At 36.4% G+C, this 22,300-nt stretch overlaps 2 long non-coding RNA genes across 2 annotated transcripts; one reads left to right on the top strand and one right to left on the bottom strand.

The window, feature by feature from the left end:
• Positions 1 to 7,974: 7,974 nt before the first annotated feature.
• On the bottom strand, positions 7,975 to 8,537 carry LOC144715072 (uncharacterized). Its single transcript, XR_013584515.1, has 2 exons — positions 8,252 to 8,537; positions 7,975 to 8,159 (listed from the first exon to the last, which is right to left on the bottom strand). It is a non-coding gene; the product is annotated as an uncharacterized LOC144715072 (long non-coding RNA).
• Positions 8,538 to 9,597: 1,060 nt separating this feature from the next.
• Positions 9,598 to 10,403, top strand: LOC144715296 (uncharacterized). Its single transcript, XR_013584572.1, has 2 exons — positions 9,598 to 10,046; positions 10,145 to 10,403. It is a non-coding gene; the product is annotated as an uncharacterized LOC144715296 (long non-coding RNA).
• Positions 10,404 to 22,300: the final 11,897 nt, after the last annotated feature.

The raw sequence follows: 22,300 nt of genomic DNA, 5'->3' as shown, positions 1-22,300 counted from the left end.
TCGAATGACTTAGGATATAGTTTATCGTCAAACTCTAATCCACCATTCGATTAGTATTAATGTGTAACAGGGAGAGAACACCTTCTTCAATATTGTCACTACAGTGGCCATGGATTTGCTGAATCATTTTCCTTAAGTCAATATCCTCTTATACATAGGGCGGATGATCTTGTCTTGACTACTCAATCACCTCTGTGAGCTTCTTACTACGCCTGAGCTATGACGTGTTTTAATCCCATAATTAGAGGCTTGTAAGTTGTAGTCAAAATGTAGTCGTCCATTCACAAGATGTCCTTGGAGACTCAGGTTAGTGGTTCACTTATACAACCGTCACATGAATCAACCCTGAGAAAGTTTAGGTCTAGTACTATTCAGGGATTCCTACGGATCAATTCAGTGAAATTGTTCTCTAAAGAGAAACAACTATATGTCCTTAATGTTGCCTTACTAATAGCAACATGATTAACTATACTTATCATAAAAGTAGGATCACTTAGTTCAATTCTATCCGCATAATTTGATGTCCATATTGACTATCCATTGAATATGAATATTTAGAATACATGCTTAAAGACCAATGATCACTGTATTATGATCTCATCATAATTCAATAAGTCATTGCATGTATTCATGGACTTCATTATAAACATCTCATTAGAATAATTATAAACGTTCTATTTTATTCAATGAACTTAAATAAACATGGTGGTGTGATTTGCTTGAAAGCCACATAATATTCATAAAATTCTTAACCCTAATTTTGAGTTTATAAGTGGTAAAGAAGGTTGTAAGGATGTTGGTGTCTAGAGGATCAGGTGTGGGCAGGGAAATTGGCATCCGTGAGGCAAGTTGCTAGGAGACAACGGGTAGGGCGAGATGCCCTGTCGTGGTGTGGGCACACACGACTGGGCCGGCACTGCTAAGCGTGGGCACATGTGAGCAAATCGCTAGCTGTGTGACACTCGAGGTCAGGCTCGCGCGAACACACGTGCACGGTTGAGCGCCGGGCACACCGCTGTTGGCGCTCGAGCAACTGTGCAGCGGGATGCTGGCGCGCACAGATGGGCATTGGCCGGGCATCTCACGTCACTCAGAGGCGCGTTGTGGGGGCGGGGTTGTGCGTGCACTTGGCACTGAGGTGCGGTGATTGGCACCTAGAGATCAAATGACAAGCGCATATCCTGCACGTAGGTTGCAAGGCTGGCATGTGTTGGCGTCCCTAGCTGGCTGCCAAAGACAGACTCAAGAAGGCAATTCTGGAGGCTCCGATGGACCAAGAACGAGGAAAAATTGAGTGATAATCGTCAGGGATGATGACATAGAGGTGACAGGGAAGAAGAGATCAAGAAGGCAATTCTGGAGGCTCCGATGGACCAAGAACGAGGAAAAATTGAGTGATAATCGTCAGGGATGATGACATAGAGGTGACAGGGAAGAAGAGATCAAGACACAGGCTTCTTGCAGGCAAGGGCGACCAAGAAGGCATTTCTTGGAGATGCTCCATGAAAAAATGCCAAAGGCGACGATGGTGGCAATGAAAGGTGGTTCTTCCATGGAGTGGCCTCGACGTGGTGAACTAGCTCCCATGTTCTACTCTAAGAAACAGTAAAGACTCCTAATTGGAGGATGGCTGGAGCCCAAAATGAAGGGAACTTAACTCAAATTCCTGATTCAACTCCAAAGGGCTCCTTGGGCATGCCTCCCTTCATATAGAGTAGGGAGGATGCCCAAGTGGGTCAAAATAGGGGAAACCATCTTGTGACGAGAGATTTCCCATTAAACATACAACAAAACATAAACGTAAAATAACAGACGAGGTCCAAACACAATGGCCCATCCGATCGTTCATAAATCAAAATACAAAAATAAATTAAATCAATGATTACGACCCATTGCTAGGCCATGTACTTGAAGTCGGGGTTGCGGGCATACACTCGAGCTTTGAGGTGAGGTTGTTGGTGACCCGTTGCTTGGCTGGTGAGATGGTCCCCCATCATGGCTGCATACTTTTTCATGGAAAGAGTATCAATAGAAATATTTTAAAGATCACATCACAATGATTGGCCATAGAAAATGATTGTCAGACAACAAACATTAGCCAAAATCAGAAATAATTCAATTGTGACATTGGGTCGAGCTGCTAAAATCAAATCAATGTGAATTTGATATCGCAGACAGATAGATTTATGTATGATAAATATATTGTAAAAGTTAGAAAACTGCTTAGTTTAATAGTTTAATGTCATAATCATACAATGAATGCAGGGGAAATAAGAGTATCATACTAAAGAAAAGAACTCTCAAATTATTATTTAAATAAATTCATAAACTTATTAAAATTTTAAAACTCAAGTTTAATGTACAAAATATCTATACAAACATAGGACTATTGGGAAAATATTAAATTTATTCTATTAACATGATACACATGTATAAGCTAAATACCATGATATTAATTATTAAATATAATATATTTTTATATTATATATAATATTTTCTTATATATATAAGAAAATATTAAATTTATCATGATATCACAGAAGATAGGCATATAATAGACATGAAAATGATTAAACGGCTGAAAAATGATATTTGTGGCAGCAAAAGCTGAGGACACCTTGGGGAGATCAAATGCTTTAAAGATCTCATGGATACATCTGGAGTTGAGTTATCTTAACTATTTGAAGAGAGCCATTGGAGGAACCGATAAATTACAGATTCACTTACTTTTAAGTTGATGTGGTGATTTATATTTTCATTTTTAATATATTATTTCATTATTTTATGGTGCAATCGATGCCAGATTAAGTGGATTAATGCCAAACTTCCCAAAAATAAAACAAATTTAATATGGTATACATGTGAGGATATTCATCTTTATGATGTTGAAATTGGTATAATGTTCAAAGGCCTACTTGTTTATTATCAAAATGTACTTAATCATCTAATTTTATAAAATTGTATAAATTTGCACCTTAATAAAAAATTTCATCTTCATTGTCATTGTATAAAGGTTCCTATGAAAAAGACAATGATGATTTGAAGGACCGATGATGAATGGATGAAAGTAAAACTTAATATAGTGTTAAAGATATTTTTTTATAAGTACTTTGACTTCTAGTGTTGGACCAGTAGGAAGTGGAAACACTACGGAGGGTTTTAATCAAAATTTTGTCAATTTGAGATTTTATGATATCCTTCTCCAATTCACTTTTCAGATTTTGGAAAATCAGTGCTTAAACTGAAAATCAGTGCAGTACTTCCTGGCTACAGCTCAGCAAAATTTTTACTTTAATGTTTGAAGAACTATACCTGGATATGTAATTTTAGCAGCTACAAATATTGAAGAGATATGTCTAAAAACTCAACGTTTGAAAAAATATATTTTGACTTATGCCTCAATGTTACTAGTAAACGAAATATCACAAATAATTATAAATATGGTACTATTAGAATTTTAAAAAGGATGCTATATTATATGCTGTCATAAATTTCCGGACATCAACTTGTACCAAAGAAATATCATGCATTCAATCAGAATCCAAATTAATGAATTATCTGACGATGAAGCAGGTTTCAGATCAAGTGAACATCCGACTGTTTATCAGATATGGAACTACAGAAATTTCCTTTGTTCATTCATATTTGTCCATAAAGGAATATCCTGTGCTTAATCAGATAACAGATTATTTAAATATCCAGCGTTCACAAATTCTTAGGTAAAGAAAGTTGAGAGTAAAATATTTTTCAGAAGCCAAAAGACCAATGATATCAAAAATTTAGTTGATAAAACATGGAATGGTGAAAGCAAAAATATTTATGTATACTTAATAAAAATATCTATTGAGTGTTTGCCATAAATGATACATCAATTTTCTGACAATGAAATTCATAAAGAACAGAAAAACAGGCCAGATAATATCACACCTCTTCTCCTATAATACAGAGAGTGAGTTGCAGAAGAGAGATAGTTTTGTTATTAATATCATCTTTTAATTTCTATATTGGATATCCCCAAAGAGAGAAAAACATTTTCTATGCGCCAACATTTTTTCAGAGGAGAAAGAATCAGAGTATCAATCAGGAATTTTTTAAGAGGGACATGAAATTTAGATTTAGCTATCGGGTCATTTGGCTTGAACATAGTGAATGGCTTATTAGTCAATCAATAAAAATCCTTGTTATTAAGTCTAATGGTAAAACAACTCCAAAAAGAAAAGTTGTTGTTAAGCTTACATAAACATACTTATTTGTTCTGTCTACTATTCAATTCTCGAGAATAAACTCATAAGTATACACTGAAATAAGGCACAAAATACAAACATTCAAAATAACAAAAAATATATACCAACAAATAATTTCATAAAAATAATGAATACACGCCAAATCACCTTCAAATCTACCACTTCTTTGGAATCATAGGAGTCTTTTTATTATAACTGTCTATCTATCCCTCTGATCTCTAACTGACACTCTCACCTTTACAGCCACAAGTAGAGACAAAATAGCTGTCAATAATTTTTTTGCTAGGCCTTCACATGATACTATCATTTTCAATAATATGCACAAAACAAAGATCATTTTATTATACGCTAAGGATACGATACATGTAACATTAAGCACATTGTGTATCTGTTTATTGATTTTTCTGGTCATCGCCACAACAAGTGACTACAGGTGTCTGGCATCGGCTGTACTCATTATGCTTATTTGAAAATCTCAGTCATTCATAAACATGCCCCACAAGAGAAAATGTGAGAGGAGCTCCACCCAAGCCCTGGATCAAGTTTGAGCAATCATGAATAATCATATCTTAGGATGTAAAAGGTTCAGGCTGATTTTTTTACGGGTAGTCTGTCTTCAACATCTGGTTGCCCACAGCCCGTGATCCATAATATACCCCCAATCATTGTAAAAATCACCCTCGAAAAGTGATTTGCTTATTCAAAATATTGTACGCAACTGTTCTTGTGTTTGAGGAGTAAATGATTGAAGTAGTAACATTCAAATCATGACTCATGAAGAGAAAGCAGCGCTTGGCCCATTGGGCATGTGACGACGGGGTTAGCATGACCTTGTCTTTTCCAAACTCACGTCTTCGTGCCTGAGTTATAATCACTGATAACCTCAGCTTTCATAATCAGGCATCCTGTCGCCAACCTTGCTACTCTTCTGCCAAGATTAACCTGCATATTTTTTGTCAGTGGAGATGGTAGAATCTGCATTACTAGCCTCACTCCATCGCTCGTCAATATGTATCCTCAGCAATCTCCACCAACATATGGTGTTAACACTTAGCCGCTCTTTTTAATCGAGCCACAGCTATTTGCTGTCGTCTGGCACATTCAAAGAACATGCTAATGTATTAAAGTATAACTACTTAGGATTTCTTATCATGAAAATGAAAAAAACACCAGATAAGTATTATATAAGAATTTGATCAATGAGGTTAAATAAGATTAATTTTATCTTTGTGTCCTACAATTTCTTTGATTAATTTTTGCTAGTTTTCTCTTGTTCATTTTAGTTTTTACAAATCTGCAAGACAATTATTAAAGTGAAAATTCGCTTATTTGATACTTGATACTTGGGGATTGGATCATCTTTCACTCTATGATTTCAAGGAAAAGAATAAATAGTGTTTTATAAATAAAAAACCTGTATGACATGAATATTAGGTCAAAGTGGCTGCTTTGAAGTCTATGCCTTTTTCTCATGCAAAAATGTGGTTCTTATAATCATTCTAGTATCCTATTTATACATATCTAAAAATCGGGAAATTTCTGTCATAATTTATCAGCCCAAAATATGATTTTTGGTTTCAGTATATGATTTTTACGTCCTCTTTCCTTTGATAAATAATTACCATTATGTTAAGACTTAACCCCAAAAGATTTGTTTGACCACCGCACCCTGATGTGAGTGGCGACTCTTGGGCATTGATCTTTGAGAGCCATATCTTGGTACTGAAGGCTCCATCTCGCATGACTTTGTGTTGTTAGAATACTCTATTTCCAAACATTTCATATATACCTCATCTATCCAATTCTGACATTAGTTTGTTGGTCAATTTCGCGACTTTGAGTTGACACCATATATTATGTCATTTCCGAAGCATTGAAATTGAAAATCAGTATAATTTCAACTATTACTTAAAATTCCCATAGTAGTATGATTATTATCCCTAATCCATCTCGGTTCTAAAGACATACGATTTGTGAATTACATAAGCGCCAGGTTGGTCAAAGTCAGCACTTTGATTTGTATTCTGATCTCCTTCTTACTGAATACTAATAATTTTTGAAAAATACTTTTTAATGATTTGACTTGACTTGCGCATTAGTTTTGTTTCTCGTTTTTAATTCGTTTGGGTACATTTTACATCCACATGATCAGAGTATATATTTAATTTTATAAATATAATTTTAACTCTTACGTTTCTATTTTTCCAATTATACCTAGCTTGACCAAGTCAACCATTGTAAAAAAAATCTGAGCTCACTATGGATTTTACCTGTACACATGTTTATGAATGTAAGTGTGTCTAGATGTTCATTTTTTATTAGAAACCTTTTTCTGAAAAATGACCTCATGATATGCTTACATCACTGTTTCAATCCCTTCTTTTTTGTTTAAACAAAATGATCTTCTAAGCTAATACGTCAATGACTAACACTTTCTTAAAACCGATAATATCAACTTTTGTTTAACCCAGCAAGGCCAAACACCGGAATGCAGACATGATAGTTGGGCATATCTGTGTATTTTAAAACTTGCCCCCTGACCTAAGGCACTCTTTATTGTAATGTAATGCTCCTTTATTGGCTCCGTCACTTAACATTCACCGCCCTTTTACGTAATACGAGGATAGCCAATGGTTGTAATGCAAGTTTCAAAATAAATTCTGGTGTAGAAGAGACGTACGCCAATACTATGTTAACCTGTACGAGAGAATACTTGTAGATTGCAAAAGTAATAAAAACATCATGAATTAAGTTTTCGAGATCAAGGAAACCGCCGCGTTTCTGCCAGTGTGCCTTGAAAATTGGTTTTAGGATTAGGAAACTCTTGTATTTTTTAATGTTTGATTTGAGTGGGTACGAACTAATCCCGATTTATTTGATTATTACCTAGGATTAAAATATGAGATTTGTTCTAACCAAATTCAATAATTATTTGGATAATCATCTGGATTGTAATAGCAAACGGACACACGCTTTTGTAAAATTTATAGATTCCACGGAGACTACCGATTCAAAAGCCATGATTTTTTTTCTAATTTCTTTGTCAGGTAATAAGAGATAACATATTTAGAAACCTCATATTTTGATCCCGAGTAATAACGAAGGAATCATATTACCTTTTAATCACATTTGAAATACACGGGTCAAGGATACTCCGAAAATCATATTGGTTGAAAGGAAAAGAGGAATTCAGAACTAAACTGTCAGCAGTATGGTTTTTCTGTTAAATCATTTATCATAGACTCCGCTAAAAAATTGTTCCGCTAACCGATATTATACTGAGTGTAGATTCTTTCAAAAAGTCCTTGTTTTACTTTGTTTCTGGCTGGCGATCATTTAAGCCACCTTGCCCCGAGTTTAAAGTAGAAAAAATTCCTTGTTTTACTTTGTTTCTGGCGAACGATCAACTCAACTTGGACATTCTGGAGCGCTGAGCAAGGTAAGAGTAACATTTGACCGCACAAGGATTAAAACAAACATAGTTGGCGCGGGAGTCAGACTAAAGAAATAAACTGTTAAAGTCCCATGCGTTTGACTGCCACGCAGTTCGTACTCCATCATAAGTGTCGGCAAGGCCGCAGGGTGCTCGTCATAAAAGATGACGGTGACGCTAATGGGAGATCGCGAGAGAAAAGGAGTAAGTTAATATCCGCTACCGCATCATTTCAAAGCCCTGAAATGTATCCCCTAGCATTAGCTTTGATTACCATTTAGGTTCGCGCTTGTTGGGTAATAAACAAACATACAAAGACGTCGCATAAAAAATTCTTATTTAGGCCTTTTAGTACAGTATTGGCACTCCGCTATTATCATCACCAAGCTTTCCCACAAGCCAAGTAAACTATGTCGTATAGTTTTGTCGACCGTTCTTTCCTCAGAAGCAACAACGGGTGGTGGTGATATTCGATCCTCCACCTGTACCCGGTAAATATCTCAATCACTACCCAAAGCGACACAACATATTCCTATACATGTTTTGAATAAAAATAAACAGAGATGTGGCAAACCTATGTGGCGCTGGGTCGACTGCAAAGAGGGAGAAGGGCGCGCCGCCACATATGATGAGAGCACAGCCATGGCCATAACCAGGATCCAGGCCACAACCACAGCTGCTTTTGGCGCCGTTTTTCTTTTCTCCTCTCTCTTTTCTTTTTGTGCAGAAACTAGGGAAACGCAGAAATCTCGAGCAGCCCTGTTGTTTAAGGGGTGGACGAGGGATGCTCTCCCGAGCCGGGGCTCTGCTTCTTTTTATAGGGCACGCCTTTTGATATTGGTTTTCTGAAGCCTGCGGACTGGTCGCAGTGTTGCGCCCCCGGATTTGATTCTCGGCGGTCGTCGTCGAGACCATCCAAAAACAAAAGTGCTAGGAACGAGGATAATACTAATGCGGCAAGACACCGTTCAATATTTTATTTTCGTCCTTGCCGAAGATTTTATTTTCTTGTTCTTCACGGTTGATCGGAAAAATTCTATTCCACGAGCGCGGACACTTGAGTCTACATTCACACGTTACGCTGACATCATATCGAAAACCGACTGATAGTTGAATTTTTTTGCCCTCGCTAGTTTCTATTCCATCGGTCTACCGTCTCAACATGGTTCGACGGTACTCGCGTACAAGTAGGTGTTATAAGAAGTATATAGGAAGGATATGGCACCAGTACGTATAAAACTTTGTATGTTCATACAGATGATGTTGGTATACGGTTGGTATAGACAATCCGTATACCTCGACAGTTGGTTTACGGAGCACGAGTCCAGAATCCAGAAGTACATAGGAAGGATATGGTGCCAGTACGTACTCGAATTTGTATGTTCGTCATAGTCCAAACTGGTAAATGAAGCGGTATATACGCAAAGAGAGGTGGGCACTTCGGTGGCTTTTTATGTTGCCGCGTAAACCCAATAAAACTGGTAAAAAACTAGGTTATCGTAGCCGGAAGAACACATGAGTCTCAGACGACGGTGTATGAAAAGTTTTAATACGTTCTTGTTTATCTCTCTATTCTAATAAAAGTCCTATCTATTATAAATGTAAACCTCCATTGGACCGCGTTACTTGACGTAACCGATTCACTCGACCCGCACATCGAGAACTCAGCCATACAAATTCAAGCGTATAACAACGGCCTATCCTTCTCATTAACTGCTGGATTATCCGCTTGCGCTCTGTACATACACGAAAGCTGCAGATTCGTGGAGGTTGCTTGGGAGAGAGAAAAGTATAAAGATCAAAACTGATCCAAAACCTTTCAACTATCAGAGGGCGTTCGTTGTGCTTTCATCAGGCCTTCAAAACGTGTGAATATAGACTGAAAATGTCAGCGCCCGTGCAATAGACTTTTCGGGAGAGTCTGTCAACCCTGGAGAATGAAAAACAAAAAGTTCGGGAGCATGGAAATAAAATACTGCGTCGTGTCTAACGGCGTCAGTATTATTCTTTTCGCTAGCATTGTTTTTTGTCTGGGTCTCGATAACGGTTGCAGAGAGTCAAATCTGGGGGCGGAACACGGGAGGATACCGCGTCTTCCAAGGACCAAGCTCAGATAATGAGTTCTATAAGAAGAAGCAGACGCTGGCTAGCAAGAGCATCCCTCGTTCACCCCTGAAACAACAGGGCTGCTTAAGAGTTCCGCGTTTGCCTAGTTTCTGCAGAATAAAAAGAGAGAAACGAGAAAAGAAAGATGGCGCGGAAAGCAGCTGTGATTGTCGCCTGGATCCTGGTTATGGCGATGGCTGTGTTCTCGTCATATGTGGTGGCGCGTCCTTCTCCCTCTTCGCAGTCGACCCAGCGCCACACAGGTTTGTGACAACTCAGTTTATTTTTGTTCAAAACATGGATAGGAATATGCTGTGTCACTTTGGGTACTGATTGAAATATTTATGGGATACATGTGCAGAAGCGAATATCACCACCCATTGTTGCCTCCCGTATTAATATGAAAAGAGGGCACTAAAGATTTCCTTTGCATGGCCATCTCCGAGGTGTCTTTCTATTAGGTTGTCCCCGTATGTCACAGAGCTGAGGTTCTTCGTCTTGAGGGAAAACTCAGCGACAGAGTTTTCTGAGTTTGTGGGAAATCATTTGGTTCGGAGAATAGCGGTGTGCAAATACTGTACTAAGAGTCCTAAATAAGGTCCTATATTTTTTTTACGCGACATCTTTATACGCTCGTTTTTTACCCTTTCAGCGCGAATAGAAATGATAGTTGATTCTGATGCTAGGAGACATACCTCAGGGGTAGGAGAAAGCAATCTCAGGTTAACCTTACCCCAAATTTAAAGGCCGAGCACCCTCCCGCCGAGGTCGACGTCACAGATGGAAAAGAAACTTGACTGCAGTTGGACATGTAGGATTTTATTTTAGTCATTGTCCGGTTCAATGATATCTTAATGGATATCACTGAACCGGGTACTGACTAAAACGAAACTAGTTAAGCCGAGAGCTTAACCCAAGACATGCCCAGGAATCTACCACGTGCGTTGAACGCCCTTAACTCGAGACTTCGTGGCAAAACACTACTGAGTTGGACGAACCCAGCTGGCCAGCTAGAAACATGCCCAGGAATCTAGAAGTCAAGGGTGAGTAGGCGACTGCCAAATCTAAAGAGAAATGGATTACTTCATATAGAGCTTAGAGTCACGTCAGCGAGTTCCGCACTTCTTTTAAATTTCTCAGAATCTAGGCCCAGTTTAAATCCGTTGCCTTAGCAAATTTCGAGCGAAGACAATGAATGATGCTTTAAGAGAAGACACCCTAAAGGAGTCTGCCAAACCTGAAACTGTTCTCAAACTACTTACCGTCTAGTTTTGAAAAAAAATCAACATTTCTTTATAAATATGATTTTTTGAATATTTTATTCATGTAATTTTCCTGAAATAGGTTCCACTAGTTTGTTACGATTATTTCATCCAACAGATGATTATTACGACGGTATTCCGGTAATTTTTTTTTTCCCGGCTACTCGATTTGGAAACTGACAACATACCGATGTTTCTAAATACTCATAAGAGTTAAATATTATTACACGGTGGTTTTTTTTATTGGACTCTGGATCATATCATGATCAAGTATTCGTAGAAAAGTTGTCTCGTATTTTATCCCAAAGTAATCCTAGCTGTATCATTACGGATACCATGTTATTACGGAAGTATGTATTTGATTATTAAGAAATATAAAAGTTCTACGGATACCGGAGTTTCCTTACACATTTTTCACCGCACGCTGGTAGAAACTCTGTCGTTCGCTAGCGTCGAATAGTACATCACGATATTATTATTTTTTGCCATCCATTGTTGATTCTCAACTAAGTTTTAATTAGTACAGGGTAAGATACTCCTCGCCTGATTCAATTCGACATTCCCAGTTATTTTAAATTTTATTTACGTCTGTAATTTGAAATTTTTGGCCCGCTCATATTTTCTAAAAGTCCAATGAATATTTGGAGCAAAATAATATATTTACTGTTGAGAGGACAGTTTTACGCCTACTATTTTCCAAAAGATACGACCCAAGACATTAGCTCTGTATTTCTTCTTTCTTTTTTGTGATGTAAACTATTTTTTGATTTTCTATAGCTTCACAACAATATCTTAATAATATTTAAACGTTCAATTACTTCGAGATAGTTTATTTCCGTGCTGCCAGGATTTATCGGCTATAGTTTGTTGGCGAGAGGAAGTCTTAACTTGTAAACCTACATAAAATAATCATATCAATAATGCATGAGCCAAGAAATGTTTAAACAGATTTCCACGAAATTTGATTTCTTCGTTTACTTGAGAGTACGAAAACAATTAATCCTAGATGAATATATTGAACATATGACGTCATTCATGAAAAATCCACAAGTTACTGAGTACTTAACAATAAAAAGGACTTTTAATGTGCCTAGCTAATGAAGTAGGAACAACAGAGAAGACAAGGAGCTCGCTTGCATCTACAATTTGTTGTGGTCCTGACAGAAAATAACCTTAGATATTTTTTCTTGTCTTACCTTTTTCCTTGACTAATAAATTAGCCTTTGGTGACAGAACTGATATCTGTATTTTTCTAGCAACTATTTCATGTCCTATTTTATCAAGTATGTTTGGTGCTCCAACCAATATTACCTACGTGCACAAACACTAATTCAGTACAGAGATAAAATTTGTAAGATGAGAAGGACATTCTACATTGAAAACAAATGTAATTCTTCGAATACTTCTAAGATGAATGATAAGGAGCACCCAAATTTTTGATTTAAAAATAATAAGAATATCAATAATATAATATAACAATTTATGAAAACAATTTAAAGCTGAAAAATCTTTGATATTTTAGCAAAAATAGAAAACAATGCGAGAAACATATGTCGGTACTTAATATGCTTACCATTTTTCAAATATTCCATATTGTCATTCAGTAAAGTAGACTTTGGAATCAACTTTAATTTTCATATCTAGTTTCTCAAAGTATGGTTCCCTACATTTGTATGATTATCTCACTACAGAAATGATGCCAACCAAGAGTAGCCCGAGAAAGAATCTCTAGCCAATTTCCTGCGAGTTTAACAACTTTTATAATACATCAACTATATTAAAATTCACAACAGTCTGGGTTCTTTTCCTATATTTAAGACAAGAGCATTAACATTAAATTCTGCTTTTTCAAATTTTCCTTTAGTCTATTATTATGTATTAATATTTATTTATGATAAATATATTTCAATGGATTTTGAAACCTTTGTGTCAAGCCCAATTAGCTACTTGTTTGTAGCCTGCACAACGGGCCGACCTTTTTTTCTCAAACTTTCATTAAGTTCAACCAGTAGTCTCACATTATTCATATTATCTTAGTCAATCCTTTTATTCAAAATAATTTTTCATACTCATATGTAAATTAGATAATATTGGACCTTGATATTAAAATGGACTACATTGTAATTCTGAATTTTGTATGTTATTAAGTCATTTCTATAGAACATGCACCTGAATAAGTGTTATAAGATGTGAATCCTTAGCATTTTCGGATCAGAACTTATGACCATAAATATTTTCAGGCAAAAATGAGATAAATAATTAGATGTCCACACTAAGTATGGAACGACTTTTAAATTTCCATATGCTCTTTTCTGCAAGAGTGCATTTTTTAAAATAGTTTTAACTAGTGAAATTTGTATATATTACTGCATATATCTCAAACTCAGATATTTGTATGTTTCTAGATTTCTACTGAGGTCTCTCTTTTCATGTGTTATGTCTAAAGTGAAGTAGGGATTTCCTTTCCTTTTCATATTTATGATTCTTAAAGTATTAATTTTTCTATATTCACATGTTTCTGAACTTAATTATGTTTTTATTTTTAAATATGCTTATAATCTGTAAAAAATCAATTGTGGATTCATTTTAAAACATTTTAAATCATTTTTTTGTCTGATGGGTGTCCGAAGCTAAAGTAATACTTAATCATTATTTCAAGAATTCTCATATAACTTCCATGTGGTGTAAAAATAAATCTAACCTACGTATCATTTACCTAGTTAACATTCACACTTGGAATCAAAGTCCCTAAACTAAGCTTACTAGACACGGACATGTACTTAACTAGTTTATAGGTAGGTTGGATTCCATATCTTTAAACATAGGATAATTTTATCGGATGTCGATAAAATGATAAGTGAAATGAGATATTTAATACTTAAATTTTCTTTTCTTATTACTTAATATCCCTTTATAAGATATGCCGTACCCAGTAATTGAAGGGCAGAGAGTACTTCTGCACCCAGCACTAATTTTTTTATATATTATTAAATTATAAATTTCACAAGAGAGATTCGCTCATATTTTAAAAACATTTGAAAAATTTAAAAGAATTATTCAAAAATTTTATTACGTATAGTATTTATCTAATTGCAAAGGACATATTGTTCATGTGGTACTGTTTGTATTAATACCATTTATGACCAATTTGAACTCCTTGTTTCCATGAATTTGATGCACAGTGTCATGTAATTTGGTCATTTCAACATTCATCGCATTTCACCACATGTTTGAGTTTTTTTATGAATGTAGCGTTAATATGATAAGATTTTCAGGTTTAGAATTTAGAATTTTGGAATGTCAAAACATCATGAATTAACCATTTATTTTAAGTTCTATCATGTGCAAGAAACATGTTAAGAGAATTCAAGGATGTCAGTCATTGCACGCCAGGCGTATATGACATTTTGAGACTGGGCGCCTACTTTGGCACTGTATTTGAGTCCTTGAATCTCATTTATTAGAACTGCAAGGAAAATGAATTCAATGCCCTCTAAAGATAGAAAACGTGGGTTAAGATTTCACCCAATTGTGTGCAGCCAATAGGGAGATATGCATGTGTGACTTCTATTTTTTATCTTCCTATTATATTTCTCTCTTTGGATTTTATTTCTTTTCAATTTGCAATATGATGCTATTGATGATTTTGGATAAATTTATAAAAAAAATGTAAGAAAAAATATTAATTTTTAGTTCCACATGGCAAGCATCATATGGGCATTACGAAAGCATGATTGTACATGTGGCACCCGTGTACCGTGCTCATGCGACGCAGGGCCTGCCATGGACGATACATGCGTGGCACTTAGGGGTGCCTGATGAAGGCAAGTTGTGCAATAATTTTTTCATTGTCATTGTAAATTATAATTTTTTCATTGTCATTGTATAGTTAGAGTAAGGTCGTCTCCATAGAAACTGGCCTTTATAGCTGTTTTTAATAATTGAGTTGTTACTTAATGAGGAGTACTAATAATGATATTACTCAAGATAAAGAGTATTAGAAGAAATATGTAATTAGTAAGTATATAAAATATTTGATTAAAAGAGAACTATAGAATAGAGAACATCATATATTATATGTATACATATTTTATAGATACTAAGAATAATAAACAAGTGAGATATTAGACATAATAATTAGTGATATTAATATAGTTAGAGAATAATTAGAATGTACTTAATAAGGGTAATTAGTTTAATAAAAATAAAGAAGAAGAAGATTTTAGTGTAAAATTGATAGCTAGCAAAGTACCTAGATATACAATGAATTTAATAATTAGATAGCGTGGGAAAGATAAAGTGAATATCTACATATAATATACTAAGTAAGTTGCTCGATAGACATAGAGATATTAAGAGAGTAGATTTTATGTAATGGTATATATATTTTTAATTAGTTATTATCTAGTTAATATATGTATTTTATATTTTTTAATATTTACTTTTATTATTTATTTAGTGAGTAAAAAGGGTGATTTTGTCGAACACCATAGAAGTATTTGACTAAATGCCAGAAACAGGTTCAGGATAAGGTAGATATCCATTTATAGATTTTTGTACTCCAGTGTCGACATAATACAATTGAGAGGTCGAGATAAGAGTAAATGGATATATATCTAAATATATGTATATATTTATATTTTTTAAGGTTGATAAAGGAGAACTGATATGTATCAAAGATAAATTATCAAACACAGAAGGTGTTGGATGAAATGCTAAAATGGAATAGCCATAATGAATCATTGATCACACTGAACAGACTTACCGATTAGAAGACTTGAATCAAGCTTATACTGTGAACCTCCTAAATTTCAACAAGGATAAGCTCAAAATTACCAGACTCCACCCTGAATCAAAGAATTAGGGGTGGTGACGTCGATCCTCGCCGCCTAGTGCTAGTGTGCATTTTCTCCCTCTCTTCCCTCCCCTGTCGAAGTAGAGTCAACACTCTCTAGCTCCTCCTTGAAGCCTTCATGTGATGTCCGCAGCTGGCGGCGTTGTTACGATGTCACTGACTACTTTCAAACGTGGAAGATATCCCTGCCGCTGCTGAGGCTTAAGATCAAAAGATGGTTGAATTAGGGGGCCTTCGGGCCCCTTAATGGCCCAGAGGGACATCAGGGGCCGTCCGATGGAGGGGGACGGACCTGTTTGTCCTCCAAGGCCATCGCATGCCCTGCGGTCCCCCTCACTTGCCAAAAACTGCCTCTGATAACAACGTTGACAGCCAGGGACAAGGATGGACAGAACTGCCCCTAGCTGTACACTCCTCTTTGCTCCTCTCTCTCTTTGCTCCTTTCTCACTCTCTCTCTTTGGTCCACTCTCAACCTTTGCTCCTCTCTCTCTCTCTCTGGTCCACTCTCTCTCTTTGCTTCTTCTCTCTCTCCCTTTCGTCCACTCTCTCTCTTTGCTTCTTCTCTCTCACTGTTTGCTTCTTCTCTCTCTCTTTGCTTCTTCTCTCTCACTGTTTGCTTCTTCTCTCTCTCCCTTTCGTCCACTCTCTCTCTCTTTGCTCCTTTCTCTCTTTCTATTTCTCTCTCTCTGAAATTAAAGCACTATCGTGGACATGGATTGAGTTGGTGTACCCCATTGTGCCACATCTGTCTACCTAGTCAACAACTACATCATCTGCATGTCACCATTCCTTACACTGATTTGTTTGCCAAAGGGTCATACATTTGTGTCATCCGGGATGGCGAACAGGAGCCCTAGAAAATAAAATAGAAACAGATTATAGAAATGGAGAAGATCTCACAGTCTGATCTTCTTTAAGAAAAAATATCCGTCTACTTTAAATAGCCCAAAAAGACATGGGCTTCGGGCCAAATCGGCTCAAAAGAAGGTCTCAATTTCTTTCTATTTTATTTAGACTGTAGCACATTGGACCACGAACACATTCTTGCTCATCAGCCTGGCCCGCTGCAAAGGTGAATGAAACATGTCACTTTCATCCCATAACAGAAGACTGAAGAATCATGTTTAATATTATATTGCATAACAATTAGTTCAGTGAAACAATTTACCATTACCCTTACCCCTCTACGATGTGTGGGCGTATGATGGGCTTGTCTGTGTGCCTCTCTATTGGCGCACGGCTTGTGTCACCCCTTGCTAGCTGCATGCGGGCTTGAGCCTCTAGGTTGGGTGCTGCTGTGCTAGGTTGACCTCTAGCTGGCCCAATTAACCTTTTATTCTTTTTATTTATTTTTTGTCTTTCTTTCTCCATCCTTCAATCTTTTATTTTATTTTCTTCAACCTTGACTTGTCCCACTACAATAACATAGATGACATACTAAATAGAACATTGGTGCCATTATAATTACATATACTTGAGCTTGAAGAATAAGTAAAAGTGACATTGAAAATGCATTGTTTTATCACGTGTTCTCTTTGGTGCATGAGATTGAAATTCTTGTAAGGTTAAAGCTATATCTAGTACATTTTTTTACTCAAGATATAATGATTGAATGTAATATCACCATGTATTTAATCTATTCTAAATTATCAACAAATTCTGCCTTCAACACCTAAAGGCAGTAATCATGAATTTCATGACGTGATTAAATCAACCAAATGATGTCAAATTGAGATAATATTTGAATTTTTTTTGAGACTTTATTTATCTTCACATCACAGAAAACACAAGTCCTGAATAAATGATTGACTTGTTCACCATATGGTCAAACAAATTAGCCATTTAATATAACTGCCGGTGCTATTTTATCTTCACTTACGATCAGTCAGCTAGTGGACTAAGGACCTATTGTGCTTGATCACAACCCTACAGACGCATGCATTATTTTGAACATTCATCAAAACACATATTAAAGTATTTTAGTAGAATGCATTTAAAGCTTAATATTCATAAACGGCCTACTAATTATTTGAATGGAGGGAATCCATGTGATCACAAGGCCTCTTGGCAGAAAACTTGTCGGCCGATAGAAGAGCAAAGTCAAGGATTACGTATTGACTAGTTGGGCATGGGGACCAAGATTCTCCATTGAGCCTATTGGTATCAGCCAAATATGACGCTTACCAAATAATTTAAGGACCTAGGAGGCATTATGTATCAGAACAACACCAGCGCTAGAGGTTCATGGTTATCTAGTAGAATTTATTCCACCTTTACCCATCGTCCCTATAGGTTGACAATGATAAGCTACTAAAGAGAAATACAAGGTTAATTTGAGAATATAAGGTCCACCCACTTGAGCTCTTACATAATGATATTTATATTGTGCTTTGATCATATGGACCATCGTGCTAGACAGTAAACTTTCGAAAACATTCTTAAGACAACTTAGGGAAAACTCATTAATTGCTGGGGTGATAGGAAATGGACTACTTATCCATGATCTATGGTACCTTCATGATATTGCCTAAGAATTAGATTCACATGTACTAGCTGAAATGCTCCATGACAGCACATGCCCCCTTTAGCTTAGGAGCATATAACAGGATCCCAATAAGTTTTGATGAAAACCTGAACATGTTGGACAAAACATAGTGGGAATAAGACTGCTAACATATTGCCAATAATACGCTCAACTCACATAGGTGAACCATTTTCTCTATTGGTGGGATATGCTTAAAGAGGTGATAAAGCCCAAATATGTCATGCAATCATACATATTTTAAATTCATTTGAGATCATTTCATGAGTATTATATTCCACTTTACACAGATTATCCATCTCATGCACTGAAAAGATTAAGTGACAAAACAATCCACTTTAATGTAATTTTTACATATTTCACAAATTCAAGGATTTATAGCAAAAATGTTTAGAAAGATTTAAGACCAGGCTTCAGATCAATCTGGCCTGAAGCCCGTATCTTAAAGGGCCTATTTACGTATGTTGATATAATCTCGACCATCCAGTCCTCTTAAGGAAAATCAGATGGCGAGATCTTCCTATTCGCATTAATTTTTATTTCTTTGTTACTTGGCCAGGACCAATGACAAGGATGACTGGGCCTTTCGATAAGGCAATCAGAACGGATAAAAGGCAAATGATGGGTCGACTGACATGGCCAATGGGTGCACCAGATAATAAGAATCTACGGCTGTCATTTAATGAGAGCCGTCGTACAAATAATAATGGAGGTCTGACAACCGGGGGCAGATCTTTCCATTTGTGCCCCTAGCGGTGAACGTCGTTAGGGGGGGACTGCCTAGGCCATGTGACAACCTGGGAGATGCTTCACATGCCTCGAAACGGGCTCTATAGCCCCAATAAACACCATCTTTTGATAGAGTTCAAGAGCAATAATGGGAGGACCCTTCGTGGGCTCATCAAGCCAAATCAAAGAAGGTGACATCTTCGGCGAGGTTTGACTGGCTGAGGAAGGGTCCCATAGAGCTCCATGCTCTCCCAAAAGTGAGCCAGCATGAAGGCGAAAGGCTGAAACACACGCCGAAACAAAGGGGTATGAATGTTGTGCTTAACCTCAACTTCCCAAATCAGTGCACTTCTGGTGATATTCTGCACTCTTGGGTAGATGTTTTGCATGATCTTACAATATATAGTTGTCTTTTAGCTGATTCAGTTCTCTAATTGAAGTTCAAATCGTGTTTTCTTAAGTCCGCCTCAACTGGATATTTTCCTCCTCACCTATTAATCATAGCCTACTGCTATAGTTGACCTTATAAGCATATATATACATATAAATATATCCATTTTAAGTTTACTAGCCCCTTTATTCTCTCTTGACCTCTCTCCCTATCTGGCTACCTAATTAGTAATATCATAAATTTACCAAACTCTCTTAAGGTTAAACTCTTATCATATACACATAAGTATTTCTCTATCCTCTAATCTGCATCTGAATGAATATATTACTCCTTATTTATCCTATCTTTAGAACACTTTTTTTCTCTCTTTTATTCTTCTTCTTACCTTTTATTATGAGAACTATTTCTATTTATTAACCCCATACATCTTACTGAGGATAAAATTGCTCTCCACTATCGAATTATGTCTTCATATCCATTATTACTATTATACCTATCTACTATTTTAGATATAACCTAGTACGAGTTAATTAAATACCTCCTAGTGTCTATTCACAATATTTTACTATTCTATCTATCTTATTCATCTTCTCTACCCTTTTCCTCTCCTATACTAATATCATCCTTACCTATAATATCTAATGTCTTACTTCTTTCTTGCTTCTAATATCTATGACAACATTTAAATAATTTTTGATATTCTCTCCTATCTAGTTTTCTTATTCACCTAATATTCCCTATACTAACGAATTTCATCTTCTACTTACTATCTCTATTATTTGTATTACTGATTGTTAACTATTACTCGTTCATTAAATGCACCTCTAAAGGCCAGTCCATGTGAAGGTGACCTCACTCCCATTATGAATTTGAGAAAGTTTCTTTTGTTGTTAAATTTATTTGGTTTCAGGCAGATTAAAATGACGACGACATTAAAAAATAATATGCAATTTGCCTGTCATTAAGAGACATATGACAGCCATCACCTAGGCATTTCAGCATCTGACCATGGTGTGCTCTCATCCCTAAAAGTCTACATGAATGCAACATTGAATGGGCATAGATGAAGAGGAAGCGTGCAAAGTGCCACCCAGATCTGGTATCATCAAGGGAGATTATTGTAAAAGGTAAAGGTGCGCTGTGTGTGAGGGGCTAATAGTAGATTGGAGGAATGAAAGATTTACAAGACCACTCTCACATAGGTGTTGGAGGAAGTAAATCATCGAATGGGGATGGCAATAAAATATCTTCATAATGTTCCATTCTCAAACCAGTTATATCCCATGTCCCGATGTCACCACCTCACAACTTATTACTTATGGATATTATGTGGCCCTCAAGCCAATCACACCAATATGTTTATTTACATTCATTGAATAAAATATTTAGGTTCATTTACATTCAGTGTTATCCTACTAGAATAACACTGGTTGATCTTTCTTATATGATAAGTATAGTTAATCCTGTGGCTATAAGTGTGGCGACACTAAGGACAGACAGTGGGTGCTCTTTGAAGAAAGAGTTCACTGAAATGATCCGTAAAAATCCCTGATTGGTATTGTACCTAAACGTCATCAAGTTGATTTATTTCACGGTTGTATAAGTGATCCACCAACTTGAGACACCATGGACATCTAGTGAATGGACGATTATATTTTGACTACGACTTACGAGTCTCTTATCATGGAATTCAAACAAGTCATAGCTCGGATGTAGTAAGAAGCTTGCGGCGATGATTGACTAGATTGGTCAAGACGGGATCATCCGCCCTTGGTATAAGAGGATATCAACTCAAGGAAGATGATGCAGAAGAATCCCTGGCTAGGGTAGTGAGGATATTGACTAGATTCTCCAATGATCCCCATTATGCATCAGTAATAATCGAATCACAAATTAGGGTTTGATGGTAAACAATACCCTAAGTCAATCTAGAGTCTCGCGCGGATGATGGATTATACATATACGATAACCTATGACGGTAAAGGTTCAACGAAAGGGTTCAACACTACTCGGTATCTTCTAGAGCACTAGGTGTAGCTTAGCACCCCATAGGCTGGGAACTTAACCTATTGATTGGGTTAAATCAATGTTTATTTAATTAATCTATATGTTGATATAGTTAATTAATAAGGTAGGTGAATAATTGTTATTGGGCAACTGAAGTTATTAACTATAAAGATACATGGGCCTAGAGGGTCCCATGCATAAGGTCATAAGGGCATTGGTGGATATATTTTACTTTTAGGGTTTATTTGAGAAAAATGTTAAGTGAAATATAAAGAAGGAAAGGGCTCTCATTTCAAGCACCTAGGCCAGCAAGATTTGTGAACCCCTCCCTTTCTCCATTATCTTCTCCACTCATCTAAGGATGGTGTCTTCATGGTGAAAAGTTCTTCTATAATTTCAAGAAGAGTTCATGAAGAAGACGTGGAGATCCAAGCGTCTAGTGATCGCATGAATACTGCTAGAGCCTGAACGTGTCAATGGCTTTAGAAAGATATCTGAGTGGAAAAGTCAAGGGTAAAATGAATTTCCCATAAGGTACACTAAATGCATGATTTTAACGATTGATTGTGAATCAATTAACGCACTTTCATATTTATGGAAACATGTTTTCCATGGACGAACCAAGGCACTGAACCAAATTTGCTGGGGATAGCCCCCACCCTAGCCTAAGGCATTATCATCAAACAACCTCGTGTTTTGTGTCACCTGAAAATGCTAGTGCTCTAGGCAT

This window comes from Wolffia australiana, chromosome 18 (assembly GCF_029677425.1).
Source record: "Wolffia australiana isolate 7733 chromosome 18, ASM2967742v1".
NCBI classification, from domain to species: Eukaryota; Viridiplantae; Streptophyta; class Magnoliopsida; order Alismatales; family Araceae; genus Wolffia; species Wolffia australiana.
This window is presented reverse-complemented; position numbering and strand designations above follow the sequence as displayed.